The 20,868-nt window shown below is 37.9% G+C and overlaps 1 pseudogene; it reads left to right on the forward strand.

The window, feature by feature from the left end:
• The first annotated feature begins 1,207 nt into the window (after positions 1 to 1,207).
• On the forward strand, positions 1,208 to 2,645 carry LOC127687884 (histone deacetylase 1-like; annotated as a pseudogene).
• Positions 2,646 to 20,868: the final 18,223 nt, after the last annotated feature.

Below are 20,868 nucleotides of genomic sequence, written 5' to 3' on the forward strand. Positions count from 1 at the left end.
CACCCTTCCCACCCCATGACTTACATTTTCATTCTCTACTACTTAATGAATTCACAAATCACCATTTATTAAAGATAGACAGAACTAGTTTCACATATTATCTTTTTTACTTGCAAATCTTATCGATAAGAAAGCAATATTGACTTCTTGCATACCCACTTCTAATCTCTCCACTTGTTTTCCTTGATAAACTCATTTCTTTAACACAATATATTAGATTTTCTTAAGATGTTTCCAATTGACTTAATGTGAGTTTGTTACTCCCCTGCTGCAAATCTTATCCTCTTATTCATTCGGGTCTCATTAAATCATGAAACTCTCAAGTAATGACTTTTAAAGACATTAGAGATAAGATCTAATAATTGTCAATTCCCAAAATATGAAATCAATCTCCTGATATAGAAAGACAATTTCATTTTAGGAGGAAAAAAAATCACAAATACGATGGTCTAAGTTGTATCTCAAGTAGAGAAAATTAAAGATGGATGGGTGTGGCACACATGTATGGGTGCGGCAAGGGATAAGGGTGTATTGCTGAAAACAGAGCATCCGGGCATTGATATGATTAGAATCAGAGTGATGATACAGTATTTTAGGATGGGCAAGACTGGAAGATAATCCTTACTTGCTTCTTGCTCTCCATAAGCATGGCATTATAAATACTAAAGAAATGTATACCTAGTGGACTTTAAACTGGATGTTTGTTGGTTATTCTTATACTTAGTTCCAAATTCCTAAACCTTCTAGTACTGCTTAGACTGTGCAGCTGAGTTAGTTCAAATGTTCACTACCCTGGACTGACTTGCCTATGCTTATTTTTTATTCTTTTTTGTAAGTGCAGAGATGTCACAAATCGTGTTTCAACACTTCTCATGTGGAAATGATGGATTATATAGCTTAAAGTCAAAGAAACTAGTCCTTATTGTTGTAGGATTTCACAAGCAAGAACATTAAAGTAAAGCGTAGGATGTCTTCTGAAAGTCATAGAAATGTAGTCAAATAGTGAACCAAAACATAGTCACTTTGGGTAGTTGTTTGAATGAAAATAGCCCATAGGCTTATATATTTGAATGCATAGTCACCAGAGTGTTACTACATACAAGGATTAGGAGCTGTGGCTATATTGTAGGAAGTGTGTGACTGATGGTGGGCTTTGAGTTTTCAAATCAAAAGCCAAGGCTGATCAATGGGCTGGGCAGTGAGCAATATGGTGCAGACTCATAGCACCTAGGGGAAAGTCTGTTACTACTATGACAGGGACATCGAAACTACTCTTATGGATAAGGGCACCGAATGAAATCTCACCAAATCTGCATGACTCACAATTTTCTGCTCAACTATGGTCTCTACTGAAAAATGGAAATCTATCGTGCTCACAAAGCCAATGCTGAGGAGATGACCAAGTATTACAGTGATGGCTACTTTAATTGTTTGAGTTCTGTTTGACCAGATAATATGTCTAAATACAGCAAGCAGATGCAGAGATTCAATATTGGTGAGGACTATCCAATATTTGATGGCTTGTTTGAGTTCTGTCAGTTGTCCACGAGTGGTTCTGTTGCAAGTACTGTAAAACTTAATAAGCAGCAGATAGATACCAATGTGAGTTTGGCTGGGGGCCTGCACCATGCAAATAAATCTGAAGCATCTGGCTTCTGTTACACCAAAGATAATATTGTCCTGGAACTGCTAAAGTATCACCAGAAGGTGCTGTATATTGATATTGGTCCTCACCATAGCGATGGTGTGGAAGAGGCCTTCTATACTACAGACTGCATCATGGCTGTGTCATTTCATAAATATGGAGAGTACTTCTCAGGAACTGGGGACCTACAGGATAATGGGGCTGGCAAAGGCAAATACTAAGCCGTTAACTACCCACTGCAAGACATCATGGATGATGAGTCTTATGATGCCATCTTCAAGCCAGTCATGTCCAAAGTAATGAAGATGTTCCAGTCTAGTGCAGTGGATATACAGTGTGGCTCAGATTCCCTGTGTGGGGTTCCATTGGGTTTCTTCAATCTGACCATCAAACGGCATGCCAAGTGTGTGGAATTTGTGAAGAGTTTCAACTTGCCTATGCAAATGCTCGGAGGAGGTTGCTATACCATCCATCCATGATGTCGCTTGGTGCTAAACTTACGAAACAGCTGTGGTCCTGGACACAGAGATCCCTAATGAGCTGACATACAATGACTACTTCAATGTCTTTGGACCAGATTTCAAGCTTCACATCAGGCCTTCCAATATGTCTATCCAGAACACTAATGAATGCCTGGAAAACATCAAGCAGCATCTCTTTGAGAACTTGAGAATGTTTCCCCATGTCCTTGGAGTCCAAATGCAGGCCATACGTGAGGATGCCAACCCAGAAGAGAGTGGTGATGAGAATGAGAAAGACCCTGGCAAATGAATCCCCATCTGTGCCTCTGACAAACGCATTCCCTGGGAGGAAGAAGAATTCTCAGATTTAGATGAGGAGGGAGAAGGTGTTCGCAAGAACTCTTTTAACTTTGAAAAGGCTAAAAGAGTCAAAACAGAGGATGAGAAAGAGAAAGATCCTGAAGAGGAATAAAAGAAATGAAAACACAGAAGATGAGAAAACCAAGGTGGGGGGGATCCAGACACCAAAGAGGTCATAGAAGAGGTCACCTCAGCAATGTCTGCAAATCAGTCTTCTCCCTAAGTTCCTCACTTTCCCTCAGTTTTTCAGATTTTATATTTTCTATCCCTCTGTGTATTTATATAAAATATATTAAGTATAAAGCCCCCAGGGACTAGATAGAAACCACAGAGCAAAAGGCAGTAGTACTGGGAGACTTTTTCTCAGAGCTACTTTGTCCATCTTATCCCTTAGTTTTGATCCATGTAGAGTCTGAACACAACCAGAAGACAAAATCCTGAACTGCCAAGTGCCTGCTTAGGAGCGCTGTTAAATGGCCCTTATTATTATTTTAGTAGGGCTGACTGGGTTTTCTGGGCCCCTTTTCAGGCTTGGGTAATATCAGACATTTTTAGATCGGTTCTGTTTATACCTTCCCACCAGCCTGGGCAAGCAGAAACAAATTGCATTGCCCTGTCTTCCCCCAATTTTGTAGGTGGAGGTTGTTAGCCTAGCTTTCTTTTTGAGATATTCCATTTTGCAAGATTCTTTGTAATAAAACAGCACATTTATATACACCCCCAAAAGCAAAATCCATGCTAAGTCCCTCTGTCTCTGTCTCTCTGTCTCTCTGTCTCTCTGTCTCTCTGTCTCTCTCTCCTCTCTCTCTCTCCATTTCCAATGCCTAAAGATTCAGATGTAGAACTCTCAGCTACTTCTCCAGCACCATGTTTGCCTGTGTGGGGCATATGGATGGTATTTTCTTCTGTGATGTCATAATACCTGAGCCCTTTAGAAACAGAAAGATGATGTAACATTCTACCTTCTCGGTTAGATGAAAATGTTCTCTCTGAAGAATAAACACATTATTTCTAACATATAATATAAAACAGAATCTGATACTTGTTGAGCATGTGAATATTGAACCCTTTTTATGTATTTGATGCTAAGTCAGTGAATATTATATGTCAGAATTTATATCGAGATTATAAATATTATGTAAAATCAACTAATCCATTTTACCTGAATGTTTGTGTGCAATTGTTTGATTAATTTATGAAGAATACTTATAATATAAAGATTTCTTAAAGAAAATGTATGCATACGTGTGTACATCAGAGAGAGAGAGAGACAGAGACAGACAGACAAACAGTTGGGCAGAGACAAAGTGATAAAATTAAACATTGAAGGAATGAAAGAATGGAGAGGAACTATACGTTTGTTTGCTAAACAAAATTCCACAAAATGTACTAATTTTCTTCTAAAATGTATTATGTAACTTTCAAATTCTCTGACATATCTAACAGTCAAGATATTCACTGCATGTATTAGATCTAAAAATAGGAAAATTATTCTGCCTTTAAACATTGTCTTAAGACATCATATGTGTAAAACAGTTCTAGGGGACTAGGGTTAGGAATGATGTTGGAAATCTAAAACTACAAATGATTATAATATAAACTTCTTTTATTCATAGTCTGTAAATTTTCTGCCCTCAAATCTACACATGAAATTTCAAGAATTGCTACAGCCTTATTACCACATGAGATACTGTGGTTTTAGTTTGTAGTCAGTCCAGCCAAGCATCATTATTTTGCATTCAACAAATTAAATTAAATTCGAGCCAGAATATATGATGTCATTCACTCTTTTCTTTTAAAGCTTCTCTGGCTCAAAGACATTACTAGATTAGATTCTTAAAGGCCGAGTCTAAAGATGCTAAGAAGGGATAGACTATTCCTGGTCTCACAAGGAGGATGTTGCCTGATGTTCTTTGTTGTAAGCATATAAGGTGAGGAGTGACTGCTAGGATAGCAGAAGGAGAGTGAGTAGTCCTTGCTGGAAGCCAACTGCTAGGACCCTGCCTCAATCTACAGCAGTATTACAAGGATTATGGAACTTTACAAGAAGTTACTATGATGTAGAAACCTGAAAAGCTGCTTCCAAACAACTAGTTCAAAAAGAACTGCTTCATGTTTATGGGCCGTTGAAAGTTCTTTGTTAGGCTAAAAAAAGAAATATTAAAATGAAACCCAGATGAGGATAAAAGAACAGGGAGGAATTGGATCAAATGCTTCAATACAAAAACGAAATTACAAACCTGAAGGGTGTGGGATCGACAGGAGTAGAAATCCAAACATAGAAATCAGAGACTTAAGATAAATTGATACAATCAGGGAAAAATAAACGAAATTGTTGGGCCAACTAGAAATAAAGTACCAAAATTGGAGCCATGTGTTTGACAAAAGAGGGAGGTGACATAGGAGGCATTGCAGAAATGTGGTTCACTCTGGAGGATGCTAAGCTATGCACACGATAGACAGGCTTGCACATCAGCAAAATGAATATAACACACAGCGCGAGAGACTTTCACATAAATGGGGTATTTGGTGGCTACAGAAGAGCATGGAGTAGCTTGCTAAAATATAATCAGTCATTTAGCCCTGGAGCTCACTTGGGAAGAATGATAGTGGAATGTGCAATAGTCTCTCCATGGAAAGGAAGGAAAGACTTATGGACAAAGAGACCACAACTATGTGAAATTTCAACATCTTTTCAAAATTAATTACTGGCTTTCTGAGGCACAGACTAGTAAAGGCAAGAATGACCTGAGAGATATGATGATTGACAATTTCCTTAATCTAAACATCACTTATTTGCATCCTCTCAGTCTTAATCATGCCTTACCAAGATGATTTTATTTTACTTTCACTCAAGAGTAAGTGTAGATTCATTCCTTAAATGAGCTTGGACATCTATGAACTAATAATATGTGAAGAAATCCATTATTGTCTGACTACTCTATAAAGAAGACACATAATGGTAAATATTCTTCGCAATTATGTGAGAATGTTGTTCAAATGAGAAGAAGAGATGACTGAAAACAGAAGACAAAGAGTAATACAAAACTATGTATGTGTTTCAATGGGAAAAGCACCATTATCAATGAAACTATGACATGGTGGCCATTATGGGGCATAGCTTTAATCCCAAGACATGGGAGGATCAGAAATTTGAGGCCACTTGGAGTATGATGACCTATGCTGTTTAAAAATGTCAGGAAAGTAAAAAGAAAGAGAAAAGGAAAAATAAGAGCCCCATAACACCTTATGAGACAAGAAACTCCCAAAGAGAAATGACTCCCATGAAGAAGTATGGAGAAGGTCCTGATCCTGGAAAGGATTGATCTAGCATTGGAGGGGAATATAAGGACAGAGAAAAAAAGGAGGGAGATGATTGGAGAATGGATGGAGAGAAGAAGGTTTATGGGACATATGAGGAGGGGGGAACCGGGAAAGGCGAAATCATTTGGAATGTAAACAAAGAATATAGAAAATATATATATAAAGAAAGCTGTAACTAAAAAGAAAAAAGAAAAAGAAAAAGAAACAATGAATTCATGAAATTCGTAGGCAAATGGATGAGGCTGGAGAGCATCATATTAAGTGAGGTAACCCAGTCTCAAAAGATCAATCATGGTATTCACTCACTTATAAGTGGATATTAGCCTAGAAAACTGGAATACCCAAAACATAATCCACACAGCAAATGAGGTACAAGAAGAACGGAGGAGTGGCCCCTTGTTCTGGAAAGAATCAGTGTAGCAGTATAGGGCAAAACCAGAACAGGGAAGTGGGAAGGGGTGGGTGGGAGAACAGGGGGAGGGAAGGGGGCAAACCTTTTGAAATTATTTGAAATGTAAATAAAATTATATTGAATACAAAATGTAAAAAAAAGAAAAAGAAAAAGAAACTCCCAAAGATGGAGTCAAATTTGCATGGTTTTGGCCATATAATGCTGGGGGTGTGCCTGTAAGTTTAAAATTATATCTCCCTTAAAAAAATAATTTAAATTTAAATAAAGAATTTTTAAAAAATTCTTTATTTATATTTTAAATGTTATCCCCTTTCTTGTCCCCCCCACCGAAAAATCCCATAAGCCATCTCCTCTCCCCCTGTTCCCCAAACAACCCTCTCCCACTTCCCTGTCCTGTTATTCCTCTACACTGTGGCATCAAGCCTTTCCAGTACCAAGGGCCTTTCCTCCCTTTGATGTCCGACAAGGCCATCCTCTGTTGCCTATGCATTTGGAGGCATGGGTAACTCCATGTATATTCTTTAGTTGATGGTTTTGTGCCTGGGATCTCTGGAGTACTGGGTGACTCATATTTTTGTTCCTCCTGTGGCACTGCAAACCCCTTCAGCTCCTTGGGTCCTTTCTCTAGCTCCTACATTGGGAACCCTGGCTGGCTAAGGGTGTCCCCTTGTGTATTTCTCATGCACTAGCAGAGCCTCCCAGGTGACAAGTGTATCCAGCTCTGGTCAGCAAGCACCAAAACAAGTGACTGTGTTTTGTAACTATATATGGGATGAATCACTAGGTGGAGTAGCCTCTGGATGTTCTTTCCCTCAGACTCTGCTCCACTCTTTGTCTCTGTATATCCTTCTATGGGTATTTTGTTCCCCCTTCTATGAAAGACTTTTATTTTCTATTTTTACCTTTATTTATGTATACCACCAGGAGCTTTTTTAAAAATTATATAGGCCCTTTGCATATCTATCATGGCTTCTGGTTTTGTGTTTGATGAGATTACTGAATGTGTGAACAAGTGGGTCTTAATGCCTGTATCTGTTTTCTATGTGTACAGAGGTGCTCTTTTGCTGGTGTTTCCTTGTTTTTTCTATTCACTGTGTTTTTTTTTTAATTTATTTTATTTCTATACCTTAGATGTATGTTTCTTTTCCAACCAGAGACAGAAAAGACATATGTCCACATGAGAAGAGAGATTCAGAGGGTCTGGAATTAGAGGCAGGGAGAAATATATTCATGATATATACGAAAAAAATCTATTTTCAATAAAAGAGAAGAAATGGCAATACTGCTACAAAACATACAGTTATAATATACGGAATAGATAAACTCTTGAGTGAATATGTATAATTGACAAAATCTAGCCATGCCTCTTGACCAGAGAATAGCACATTCTCCCCGGGTCAGTTTCACAGCAGTGGCAAAGCCTTCCTTAGGTATGATTAAGGAAGTTTTCAAACACTAGACTTTTAGCAAAAAGCAGTATATGGAAAAAACTATAAAATGCAGTTTCCTACTTCTGAGAATCTCCCCTATAGAGATCTACTACTCTGATTATCTTATTGCCTTCTCTTTCTTCTGTATACAATGATCATGTTGAGTTTCTAATCATTGGTGTGTCTCAATCAGAGAACATGGCCCACCTGATTGTACCTTTCTCTTTGTGATTGTTGTTTCTTAACTCCCTTATCATACAATATTAGTTAATCACTAACATCATTCACCTCAAGGCAACATATCACTTAATATATATCAATAGATAGATGATAGAGACAGAGATAGATATATTAGAAAGCAATTAGAATGTCCTCTTGCATCCCAAATCCTGTCACCATACTGACAAGATTATTATTAAGAATCCTCCTTGATTATCTTTGGTCAGATGTCACAATAGTCACAGTGCCAACTAAGGGAACATTTTTTTTTGTCATTTCTCTTTTTTGTTGTTGCTGGATATTTTTTCATTTACATTTCAAATGCTAACCCCTTTGCCGGGGTTTTTCCACTCCTGGAAACCCCTATCCCATCCTCCACAACCTACTTCTATGACAGTGTTCCTCCACCCACCCACCTACTAATCCACCCACTCCCACCTCCCTGCCCTCATGTCCCCTACACTGTGGCATCTATCGAGCCTTCATAGAACCAAAGACCTCTCCTCTCATTGAGGCTTGACAAGGCAATCCTCTGCTACATATGCAGCTGTAGTCATGTGTACTCCTTGGTTGATGGCTTAGTCCCTGGGAGCTCTGGGGTAGGGGTGGGCGCGTCTGGTTTGTTGATATTGTTCTTCCTATGGGTTTACAAACCCCTTTAACTCCTTCAGTCCTTTCTCTAACTCCTCCATTGGGGATCCCATGCTCAGTCCAATGGTTGGGTGCGAACATCCACCTCTGTATTTGTCAGGCTCTCTGTTCTATACTTTACCTCCATATTTTCTCCTGTGAGTAGTTTGTTCCCCTTCTTAGAAGAGCCAAAACATCCACACTTAAGCCTTTCTTATTCTAGAGCTTCATGTTGTTTGTGAATTGTATATTTGGTATTCTGAGTTCTTGGGCTAATATCAACTTATCAGTGAGTGCATACCATGTGTGTTCTTTTGTGATTGGGTTATCACTCAGGATGATATTTTCTAGTTCTATTCCATTTGCCTAATAATTTCATGAATTCATAGTTTTTAAAAGCTGGGTAGTACTCCATTGTGTAAATATACCACCATTTCTGTATCCATTCCTTTGTTGAAGGACATAAGGGAACATTTTTTATATAGGCTGAAAAATGGCATGAATGAGCACCAAGCCGCCTTTTGAAGTTAAAATTTTTCTCCAACTTCAGAGTACAAGAATCTTTGAGCAATCATGCATAAATAGATAATTCCATTTTATAGCTACTTATTCCCAAACATGTGCTAACCTTGGCTAAGATATAGCTATTATTCCAAATATTGACCCAGCTGATGAAAATTACTTTGTGATGAAATATAACCATTTGGTGATCTCAATTCATTTTGATAGTACAATGATCACTAACAGTAAACTGAGACATGCACATGTCTTCTGAAAAGCATTATGGTTTAATGCATGATTTTTTATTTGATATATTCTTTATTTACATTTCAAATTATTTCTGCTTTCCTGGATCTCCCCTCCCTGAAAGTCCCATAAGCTCTCTTTCCTCCCCCTGTTCCCCCATCCACCACTTCCCACTTCCATGTACTGGTATTCCCCTACACTGCTGCACTGAGCACTTCCAGAACCAGGGATCACTCCTTACTTCTTCTTGGACATAATTTGATATGTGGATTGTGTCTTGAGTATTCCAAGCTTCTAGGCTAATATCCGCTTATCAGTGAGTGCATTCCATGACTGATCTTTTGAGACTGGGTTACCTCACTTAGGATGATGTTCTCCAGCTCCTTCCATTTGTCTACGAATTTCATGAATTAATTGTTTCTAATGGCTGAATAGTACTCCATTTTGTATATATACCACATTTTTGTATCCATTCCTCTGTTGAGGAACATCTAGGTTCTTTCCAGCTTCTGGCTATTATAAATAAGGCTGCTATGACCATAGTGGAGCATTTTCCCTTATTGAATGCCAGAGAATCCTCTGGGTATTGGTATGCCCAGGAGTGGTATAGCAGGGTCCTCCAGAAGTGTCCTTTCCATTTTTCTGAGGAACCACCAGACTGATTTCCAGACTGGTTGTACCAGCTTGCAATCCCACCAGCAGTGGAGGACTGTTCCTCTTTCTCCACATCCCTGCCAACAACTGCTGTCTCCTGAATTTTTAATCTTAGCCACTCTGACTGGTATGAGGTGAAATCTCAGAGTTGTTTTGATTTGCATTTCCCTAATGACTAATGATATTGAACATTTCTTACAGTGTCTTTCAGCCATCTGCACTTCTTCAGGGGAAAATTATTTGTTTAGCTCTGCCCCCAATATTTTAATAAGGTTATTTGGTTTTCTGGGGTGTAACTTCTTGAGTTCTTTGTATATATTGGATATTAGCCCTCTGTCGGATATAGGTTTGGTGAAGATCTTTTCCCAATTTGTTGGTTGCCAATTTGTCTTTTTGACAGTGTCCTTTGCCTTATAGAAACTTAGTAATTGTATGAGTTCTTATTTGTCAATTCTTGATCTTAGAGCATATGCTATTGGTGTTCTGTTCAGGGACTTTCCCCCTATGCCCATGTCCTCAAGGGTCTTCCCAATTTCCTTTTCTATTAGTTTCAGTGTGTCTCACTTTATGTGGAAAATCCTTGATCCACTAGGAGTTGAGCTTATTACAAGGAATAAAGAATGTATCAATTTGCATTCTTCTGCATGCTGACCTCCAATTGAACCAGCCCCATTTGTTGAAAAGGCTATCTTTTTTCCACTGGATGTTTTCTGCTACTTTGTCGAAGATCAAGTGACCATAGGTGTGTGGGTTCATTTCTGGGTTTTCAATCCTATTCCATTGATCCACCTGCCTGTCACTGTACCAATAACATGCAGTTTTTAACACTATTGCTCTGTAGTATTGCTTGAAGTCAGGGATACTGATTCCCCCACAATTTCTTTTGTCGTTGAGAATAGTATTAGCTATCCTGGGTTTTTTGTTATTCCAGATGAATTTGAGAATTGCTTTTTCTAACTGTGAAAAACTGAGTTGGGATTTTGATGGGGACTGCGTTGAATCTGTAGATCACTTTTGGCAAGATGGCCATTTTAATTATATTAATCCTGCCGATCCACAAGCATGGCAGATTTTTCCATTTTCTGAGGTCTTCTTTGATTTCCTTCTTCAGAGACCTGAAGTTCTTGTCATATAGATCTTTCACTTGTTTGGTTAGAGTCACACCAAGATTCTTTATATTGTTTGTGGCTATTGTGAAGGGGGTCATTTCCATAATTTCTTTCTCAGCCTGCTTATCCTTTGAGTATAGGAAGGCTACTGATTTGCTTGAGTTGATTTTATAACCAGCCACTTTGCTGAGTTGTTTATCAGCTGTAGGAGTTCTCTGGTGGAGTTTTTGGGGTTACTTAAGTATACTATCATATAATCTGCAAATAGTCATAGTTTGACTTCTTCCTTTTCAATTTGTATCCCTTTGACCTCCTTATGTTGTCTAATTGATCTTGCTAGTACCTCAAGTACTATATTGAAAAGATATGTCTAGTCCCTGATTTTAGTGGGATTGCTTCAAGTTTCTCTCCATTTAGTTTTGTTGGCTACCCGTTTGCTGTATATTGCTTTAACTATGTTTAGGTATGGACCTTGAATTCCTGTTCTTTCCAAGACTTTTAGCATGAAAGAATGCTGAATTTTGTCAAATGCTTTTCAACATCTAATGAAATGACCATGTGTTTTTTTTCTTTGAGTTTATTTATGTAGTGGATTGCATTGATGGATTTCCGTATATTGAACCATCCCTGCATCCCTGGGATGAAGCCTACTTTATCATGGTGAATGATCATTTGGATGTGTTCTTGGATTTGGTTGACAAGAATTTTATTGTGTACTTTTGCATTGATATTCATAAGGGAAATTGGTCTGAAGTTCTCTTTCTTGGATCTTTGTGTGGTTTTGGTATCAGTATAATTGTGGCTGCGTAGAATGAATTGGGTAGTGTTCCTTCTGTCTCTATTTTGTGGAATAGTTTGAAGAGTTTTAGTGTTCGGTCTTCTTTGAAGGTCTGATAGAATTCTGCACTAAAACCATCTGGTCCTGTTTTTTTTTTTTTTTGTTTTTGTTTTTTTTTTTTTGTTTGTTTGTTTGTTTTGTTTTTTTAGAAGACTTTCTATGACCCCTTCTATTTCTTTAGGTATTATGGGACTGTTTAGATGATGTATTTGATCCTGATTTAATTTTTGTATTTTGTATCTGTCTAGGAAATTGTCCATTTCTTCCAAATTCTCCAGTTGTGTTGAGTATAGGTTTTTGTAGTAGGATCTGATTATTATTTGAATTTCCTCAGTTTCTATTGTTATATCTCCCTTTTCATTTCTAATTTTGTTAATTTCTATACTGTCTCTGTGCCCTTTGGTTACTCTGGCTAAAGGTTGATCTATCTTGTTGATTTTCTCAAAGAATCAGCTCCTGGTTTTGTTGATTCTTAGTATGGTTCTCTTTGTTTCCATTTGATTGATTTCAGCCCTGAGTTTGATAATTTCCTGTCTTCTACTCCTCCTGCGTGAGTTAGCTTCTTTTTTTTCCCAGAGCTTTCAGGTGTGCAGTTAATCTTCTAGTATATGATCTCTCCAGTTTCTTTTTGGAGGCACTCAGGGCTATGGGTTTTCCTCTTAGCACTGCTTTCATCGTGTCCCATAGATTTGAGTATGTTGTGCCTTCATTTTCATTAAATTCTAAAAAATCTTTGGTTTCTTTCTTTATTTCTTCAAGTTATCATTTGGCCAAGTTATCATTGAGTAGAGTATTGTTTAGCCTCCATGTGTATGTGGGCTTTCTGTTGTTTTAGTTGCTATTGAAAACCACTCTTACTCCATAGTGATCTGACAGGAGGCATGGGATTCGACTCTGAGGTCTTTCTTGTGACCATTTATATGGTTAGTTTTGCAGAAGGTACCATGAGGTGCTGAGAAAAAGGTATATTCTATTGCTTTAGGATGAAATGTCCTAAATCCTATTGGTCCAAAGCTTCAATTAGTTCCACTGTGTCCCTGTTTAGTTTCTGTTTTCCTAATCGGTCCATTGAAGAGAGTGGAGTGTTGAAGTCACCCACAATTATTGTGTTAGGTGCAATGTGGGCTTTGTGCTTTAGTAAGATTTCTTTTATGAATGAGGGTGCCCTTGCATTTGGAGCATAGGTGTTCAGAATTGAGAGTTTTCTTTGGTGGATTTTTCCTTTGACCAGCAAGAAGTGTCCTTCAGTGTCTCTTTTGATGACTTTAGGTTGAAAGTCAATTTTATCTGATATTAGAATGGCTACTCCGGCTTGTTTCCTGAGACCATTGGCTTGTAAAATTGTCTTCCAGCCTTTTACTATAAGGTAGTGTTTGTCTTTGACACTGAGGTGTGTTTCCTGTATGCAGCGAAATATAGGGTCCTGTTTATGTATCCAGTCTGTTAGTCTATGTCTTTTTATCGGGGAATTGAGTCCATTGACGATAAGACATATTAAGGAATAGTGATTATTACTTCCTGACATTTTTTATGTTATTTTTATATTTGAGTGGTTATCATCTTCTTTTGGATGTGATGAAAGAAGATTTCTATTTTGCTTTTTCCAGGGTGTAGTTTCCCTCCTTATATTGGAGTTTTTCACCTATTATCCTTTGTAAGGCTGGGTTTGTGGAAAGATATTGTGTAAATTTTGTTCTGTCATGCAATATCATGATTTCTCCATCTATGGTGATTGATAGTTTTGCTGGGTATAGTAGTCTTGGCTGACAGTTGTGTTCTCTTAGAGTCTGCATTTGATTTCCCCAGGATCTTCTAGCTTTCATAGTCTCTGGTAAGAAGTCTGGTGTAATTCTGATAGGTCTTCCAATGCATAATTTTTAAAATAAGGAAAGAAAATGGAATATGAATTAATATTAATGAAAACAGCAAGTAGATCACATGACCCAAAATTTCTTCTTCTGGGTATATGCCTGAAAAATTGAAATTACAATATGTTTTAGTTACATCTCTTTTGCTATGATAAAACACTGGACAATCAAGGTGATACATTCTGTAATGAAAGGTGGAAAATGCTGGTCATATTGCAAAGAAGGTTAAGAAGGAATGAGTTTCTCAGGAAATGAGACTGGTAACTCAAGACCCATGTCCAGTGAACCATTTCCTCTAGCAAGTCTTCACATTCAGTGTCTCCAAATATCATCCCCATTTGGCCACCAAGTCTTTAAGCATGTGAGAATATGGGATAGGGATATATTTCCCAACAAATAACAAAGAAATCTTTAGTAGAATGCTTATTATACCACTACTTACCAAGGTATAGAACCAAATGGAGTATTTACCAAAGAGAAGAATACACATACATTCTCAATGAAACAATATTTAAGAATAAGACAGTTCTGTTATTTTTGGTCCTATTATTTCTGTTATATATGATGGGAGAGATTATGCTAGATGGAATAAGCCAGATGTAAGCAGATAAAGTACTTAAAATTCCTTATATTTTGAGTGTAAATTTTCAAACTTATGGAAGCCTGCTCTATCTATCCATGGGAAATAGAGCCATGGGATGGAGATGGAGAGGTGCTGGTCCACGGCCAGGAATTTAATCAGGAGTAATACTTTCTAGATGTATATTATACAAAATAATGGCTTTATTTCATGATATTTTTAAATAATAAAAATAAATACAAAGGTAAATCTTTTTGTTTTAATCATTTTCTTTTTTGAACAGGATCTCACCCTGTACCCCGTGCTGGTCTTGAACTCACTATCAACAAGCCAATGTGATCTCAGACTCATGCAATCCCCCTTCTAGTGTGTTGAGATTCCAGGAGGGTATGTCATGCCTTGCTGTAAAGGTTCATCTTTAATGGACTCCACACATTAATGACACCTTGAAGAGCTGATGTTAAAAAGAACAGTTTGTCTGTGCTGGCCCTTTCAAAATAGTGAACATTTCTCAAAGTACCCCACTGTATACTGAAGCTTTATACAATTTTTTCACTGTACTTCAAGAAATCTATAAAAAATTTAAAATAATATTATTGTGATGAATTAAGAATCAAAAAGATCCGCCTCCCCCTTTTTTATTCCCATCCTCTCTCTCCCTTCCAGGTCCCTGCCTCCCTCTGTCTCTCATGATTATTTTGTTCCCCCCTTCTCAGTAGGATTGAAGCATACAACACTGATCTTCTTTCTTCTCAAGCTTCGCATTGTCTGGGAGTTGTATTGTGGGTATTTTGAACTTTTGGACTAATAAACATTTATCAGTGAGTACATGATATGTGTGATCTTTTGTGATTGAATTATCTCATACAGGATGATATTTTCAAGTTCCATTCATTTGCCTGTGAGTTTTATGAAGTCATTATTTGTAATAGCTTAGTAATATTCCATAGCATAAGTATACCACATTTTCTGTATCCATTCTTCCATTGAGGGACATCTGAGTTGTTTCCAGCTTCTGGCTGTTATAAATAAGGCTGCTATGAACATAGTAGATATATATGTCCTTGTTATATGTTGGAGAATCTATTACATATATGTTCAGGGGTGGTATAACTGTGTCTTCAGGTAGAACTATTTCCATTCTTCTGAGCAACTGCTAGATTGATTTCCAGAGTGGTTATACCAGCTTTCAATCCCACAAGAAATGGAGGAGTGTTCCTCTTTCTACAAGTCCTCTCTAGCATCTACTGTTACCTGAGTTTTTGATTGGTGTGAGGTAGAATCTAAAATGATTTGCATTTACCTGATGACTAAGGATGTTGAACATTTCTTTGGGTGCTTCTCAGTCATTCTGTATTCCTCAGCTGAGAATTCTTTGTTTAGCTCTGTACCCCATTTATAATAGGGTTATTTGGTTCTATGGATACTAACTTCATGAGTTTTTTGTATATATTTGATATTAGTCCTCTATTGGATGTAGGGTTGGTAAAGATCTTTTCCCAATCTGTTGGTTGCCATTTTGTCCTATTGACAGTGTCCTTTGCCTTACAGAATCTTTTCAGATTCAAGAGATCCATTTGTCAGTAGTTGATCTTGAGCCTAAGTCATTAGTGTTCTGTTTGGACAATTTTCTCTGTACTGATGAGACAGGATAGAGATACAGAGGGACAGAAATTTGTAAGGAAATATGTATCAGTGGGGGATGGGGAACTGGGGGAGCCACTAGAAAGTCCCAGTTGTCGGGAAGGCAAGAGGTTCCCAGGACCCAACAGGGATAATATTAGCCAAAATATCCAACAAAGGAGGGGGTGTAGAACCTGTAGAAACCATATCCAGTAGACAGGCACTGACCCTAGTTGAAGGATGGGGCCACATTCCCATCTCAAAAAATATAACCCAGAATTGTCCCTTTCTAAAAGAAATGCAGAACCTCATTTGCAACATCATAGGAAGAACAACAATATCGACTAACCTGACCACCCAGAGCTCACAGCGACTAAACCAAAAACTGAAGAATACACACAGAGTAACCCATGACTCTAGCTACATATGTATCAGAGGATTGCCTTATCTGGCATCAATGGGAGGGAAGGCCCTTGGTCCTGTGGAAGCTTGATACCTCTGCTTAAGGTGATGCTAGAATGGTGAGGCAGGAATGGCTGTGGGGTAGCAGCCTCATAGAAGAAAAGGGGAGGTAAAATGATGTGGGGAAATCATGGAAGTGAATGGCATTTGAAATGTAAATAAATAAAATAACCAATAAAAAGAAAAAGAATCAAAAAGAGCTCAAAAGACTTGCTTATGATTAGTAAATGAAAAATGTTGTGCCCTCTAACTCAACTCATTTTGAACTTTCTCATGCCTTATCTGGGTAGCCCCAACATTTTCATCAGGAAATGTGTGAATTTGCTTTAAACAGGTATCAGAGCATCTTTTAAAATTAGTTAATGGAATTGTTTCTAACCACATTTATGTTTGAATGTTCGGTCCCCAGTTTGAAGAAATGGTTTTGAAGACTTAAGATGATTCCTTGATGGAATAGGATTTGTCAGTAAGTGTGGGCTTTGAAGTTCCAAAAGCCCATGCCAGTTTCTGTCTCTATCTGTCTCTGTCTATCTCCTTCCTTCTTCCTCCCTTCATTCCTCCTCCTCTACCCCCACCCTCAGCTTACAGCCTCCTGATCAGGATGTAAAACTCTCATCTATTTTCTAGCACTATGCTGGATCAACTACCAGAATTCTCTCTGACATGATGATAATAGACTAACCCCCTAAGACTCTTTAAGCAAGACCCAGTTAAATGGGTCTTGTTTTTTTGTAGGAGTTGCATTCATCATGGTGTGTCATCATAGAAACAGAATGAAAATCAAAACATCATGTGTGTGCAAATATATATGTGCAGGAGTGTGTGTGTGTGTGTGTGTGTGTGTCCGTGTGTGTGTGTGTGTGTGTATGCGTGTGTGTGTGTGTGTGTGTGTGTGTGTGTGTGTGTGTGTGTATGATGTGTTGAGGATACTTTGGTACTTTGGTCCTTCTTAGGGGAACAAAATACCCATGGGAGGAGATACCAAGACAAAGTGTGAAGGAGAGACTGAAGGAAAGGTCATGCAGAGACTGCCCCACCTGGGCATCCATCCCATATACAGTCACCAGACACTATTGTGGACGATAAGAAGTGTTTGCTGACAGGGGCCTGATATAGCTGTCTCCTGAGATGTTCTGCCAGAGCCTGACAAATACAGCAAAGCATTGGACAGAGCACAGGGTTCCCAATGGATGAGTTAGAGAAATGAAGGAGCTGAAGGGGTTTGCAGCCCCATAGAAGGAACCACTATATCAACCAACCAGACCTCGACACGTCCTTCCCCCAGAGCTCTCATGGACTAGCAACTAAGCAAAGAGTACACATGGAGAGACCCCATGGTTCTAGCTGCATATGTAGCAGAGGATGGCCTTGTCAGTCATCAATGGCAGGATAGGCCCTTGGTACTCTGAAGGCTCGATGCCCCAGTGTAGGAGAATGCCAGCCAGGGAAGCAGGAGTGGGTGAATGGGTAGGAGAATACCCACATGGAAGCAGGGGGAGGGTCAATGGGATAGGAGGTTTTCAGAGGGGGAAACCAGGAGAGGGAAAAACATTTGAAATGTAAATATAGAAAATATCTAATAAAATTTTTTTAAACAAATTTCACAAAAATTGGTGGGTTGCCACTTATCTGTTTCTGGAAATAGATTCTCAGTATCAATCAATCACTAATTGTTAAAATCAAGGGTTTCAGGGAATGATATTTTCATTATATACAGAATATATATTGTGTATAACTAAATATATAATATATCATATATATTATACATGTATGTGTATCTCTATACATATATACATATATATATACATATATACATAGATATGTATATATATATATGTGTGTGTGTGTGTGTGTGTGTGTTTAGTATTTTAAGTTTCTCCTACTCAGCAGACAAAACAAGACCAAAAAAAAAAAAAAGAAAAGAAAAAAAGAAAAGAAAAAAGAAAAAAAAGGAAATTACTCAGTAGTCAAGAGCAATTGCTGATTCTGCAGAATATTTGGGTTTGGTCTCAGTGCAGGCATGATGGCTCACAGTCATCTGAACCTCCAGTTCTAGGGGACTTCACACCATCTTCTGATTCCCTGGGTACCAGTCATGTATACTCATGTATATGCATACATAGACATACATACAAAGCAGAATCGCATAAAATAAAAATAAATAAATTCCAATTGCATAGAATCATTCCATTACTCATATTTACCCTAAATGTGCTCTTACAACAATTCTGTCTACTACATTGCTTTTTCTGTGAAGTCAGAACTGTCTGGGTCTCATCAAGGAAGCAGCTGCCCTTCAGCTGTGGCTGATGCCTTTGCTAGTGTGCAGCGCCTGTGTCTGTTCATTGCTCGTGCTAGCCCAGCTGTGAGCAGCTTCAGCATATAGCTACAACATGTGAGGCATTGTTAGGGAATTGCTGGAAAATTCTCTGTAACTGGCAAATAATTTAATGTTACATGTGGTAAAATCAGATCCAGTTAGCCTTTCATCTACTCAATACCAAAGCTGTAATGATAGATAAGCCTTTTATTTTTCTTGAGCTAAAACACAGAATACAAGATGATATCTGCTGAATAAAGGGTTCATTTTTACATGGATTCTACAAGGGAAGAGAAATAAAGCCAATTTGAGTTATAACTAACCACATTTTCAACATGGCCTAAACTGGACAAGAGCAGATTGATACTATAACAATGCAGATAACCACGCATATTCTGTGCTTCCACTAAAATTCTAAAATTTTACCCAAAGCTACAATACATATTTAATTTCTTCTCAGCTTGTGAAGCTGTTATTCAAGAATAATTGAACTCCATTTAAAAAAAAAAAGCTAAAAATCTTCTTTTGAGAATGCTCTCTTACAGTGATGCATGTAGTCTGCGTCACTTTGTAAGAATCATGTGATGTCTAAAACATTTAGAACCTTCTGTGGAGAATAAGATAAGGTCTTTTACCTTTATATGTATCTGCTTGTTCACACTAGGATGTTAAAGCAAAAGAAAATAGCTCCACTTTATCTAAAGAATATTTTCAATTCTATTGTTTCAGATTATTTTTCTCATCTTGAAGTATAAATTATTATTGATGAAATGCTAGTATTTCTTCTGTGACTGTGAGGTCCAATGGGTCTTCAGGAAAACCTGGAGCTAATTCTGGGCATGTATGCCTTCTCATTTCTTCCCTCATATTCCCCATGTGTAATGTCTGTCTAGTCTCCATCTTTATAGCATCTAAGAAAGGAAAGACTTTATATTTGTAATATGATGTAATGCTCAGAAGATCCATCCACATAATTACTCATAATCCACAAGCTGAAAGTTTGCAAGCTAAATATTTTCCTAAAACCAAATTAAAAGATGAAGTCTGATAACTGTGCTGAACTGTGAGTTTTCACCCCTTATTTATCTCTCAAAATGCAAAGCTTCTGTAAGGCAAAGGACACTGTCAATAGGACAAAATGGCAACCAACAGATTGGAAAAAGATCTTTACCAACCCAACATCTGATAGAGGGCTAATATCCAATATATACAAAGAATTCAAGAAGTTAGACTCCAGAGAAACAAATAACCCTATTAAAATGTGGTACAGAGCTAAACAAAGAATTTTAAATTGAGGAATACTTAATGGCTGAGAAGCACCTAAAGAAATGTTCAACATCTTTAGTCATCAGGTAAATGCAAATGAAAACAACAACCTCACACCAGTTAGAATGGCTAAGACCAAAAATTCCGGAGACAGCAGATGCTGGTGAAGCTGTGAAGAAAGAGAAACACTTCTCCACTGCTGATAGGATTGCAAGCTAGTGCAAACACTATGGAAATCAGTCTGGCTGTTCCTCAGTAAATTGGAAATAGTGTTACCTAAGGACTTAGAAATACCACTACTGGGCATATACCCAAAAGATGCTCCAACATACAACAAGGACACATATTCATAGCAGCCTTATTTATAATAGACAGAAGCTGGAAAAAGCCCAGATATACATTAACAGAGGAATGGATACAGAAAATATGGTACATTTACACAATGGAGAACTACTCAGTTATTAAAATAAATGAATTCAAGAAATTGTTAGGCAAACGGATGGAACTTGAAAGTATCATCCTAAGTGAAGTAATCCAGTCACAAAAGAACAAACATGGTATGCACTCACTGAGAAGTGGATATTAGCCCAAAAACCCAGAATACCCAAGATACAAGTCACAGACCACATGAAGCTCAAGAAGAAGGAAGACAAATGTTTGGATGCTTCAGCCCTTCTAGGAAGAGGAATAAAATACTCAAGTGAAGAAATACAAAGAGAAGTGTGGATCAGAGACTGAAGAAAAGGACATCCAGTGACTGCCCCACTGGGGATCCATCCCATATATACAGACACCAAACCCATATCCTATTGCAGATGCTTGCTGACAGGAACCTGATGTAGATGTCTCCTGAGAGGTTCTACCACAGCCTGACAAACACAGAGGTGGATGCTTGCAGCCAATTATTGGACTGAGCATGG

Source organism: Apodemus sylvaticus, chromosome 6, assembly GCF_947179515.1.
Source record: "Apodemus sylvaticus chromosome 6, mApoSyl1.1, whole genome shotgun sequence".
In the NCBI taxonomy this organism is placed as follows: Eukaryota; Metazoa; Chordata; class Mammalia; order Rodentia; family Muridae; genus Apodemus; species Apodemus sylvaticus.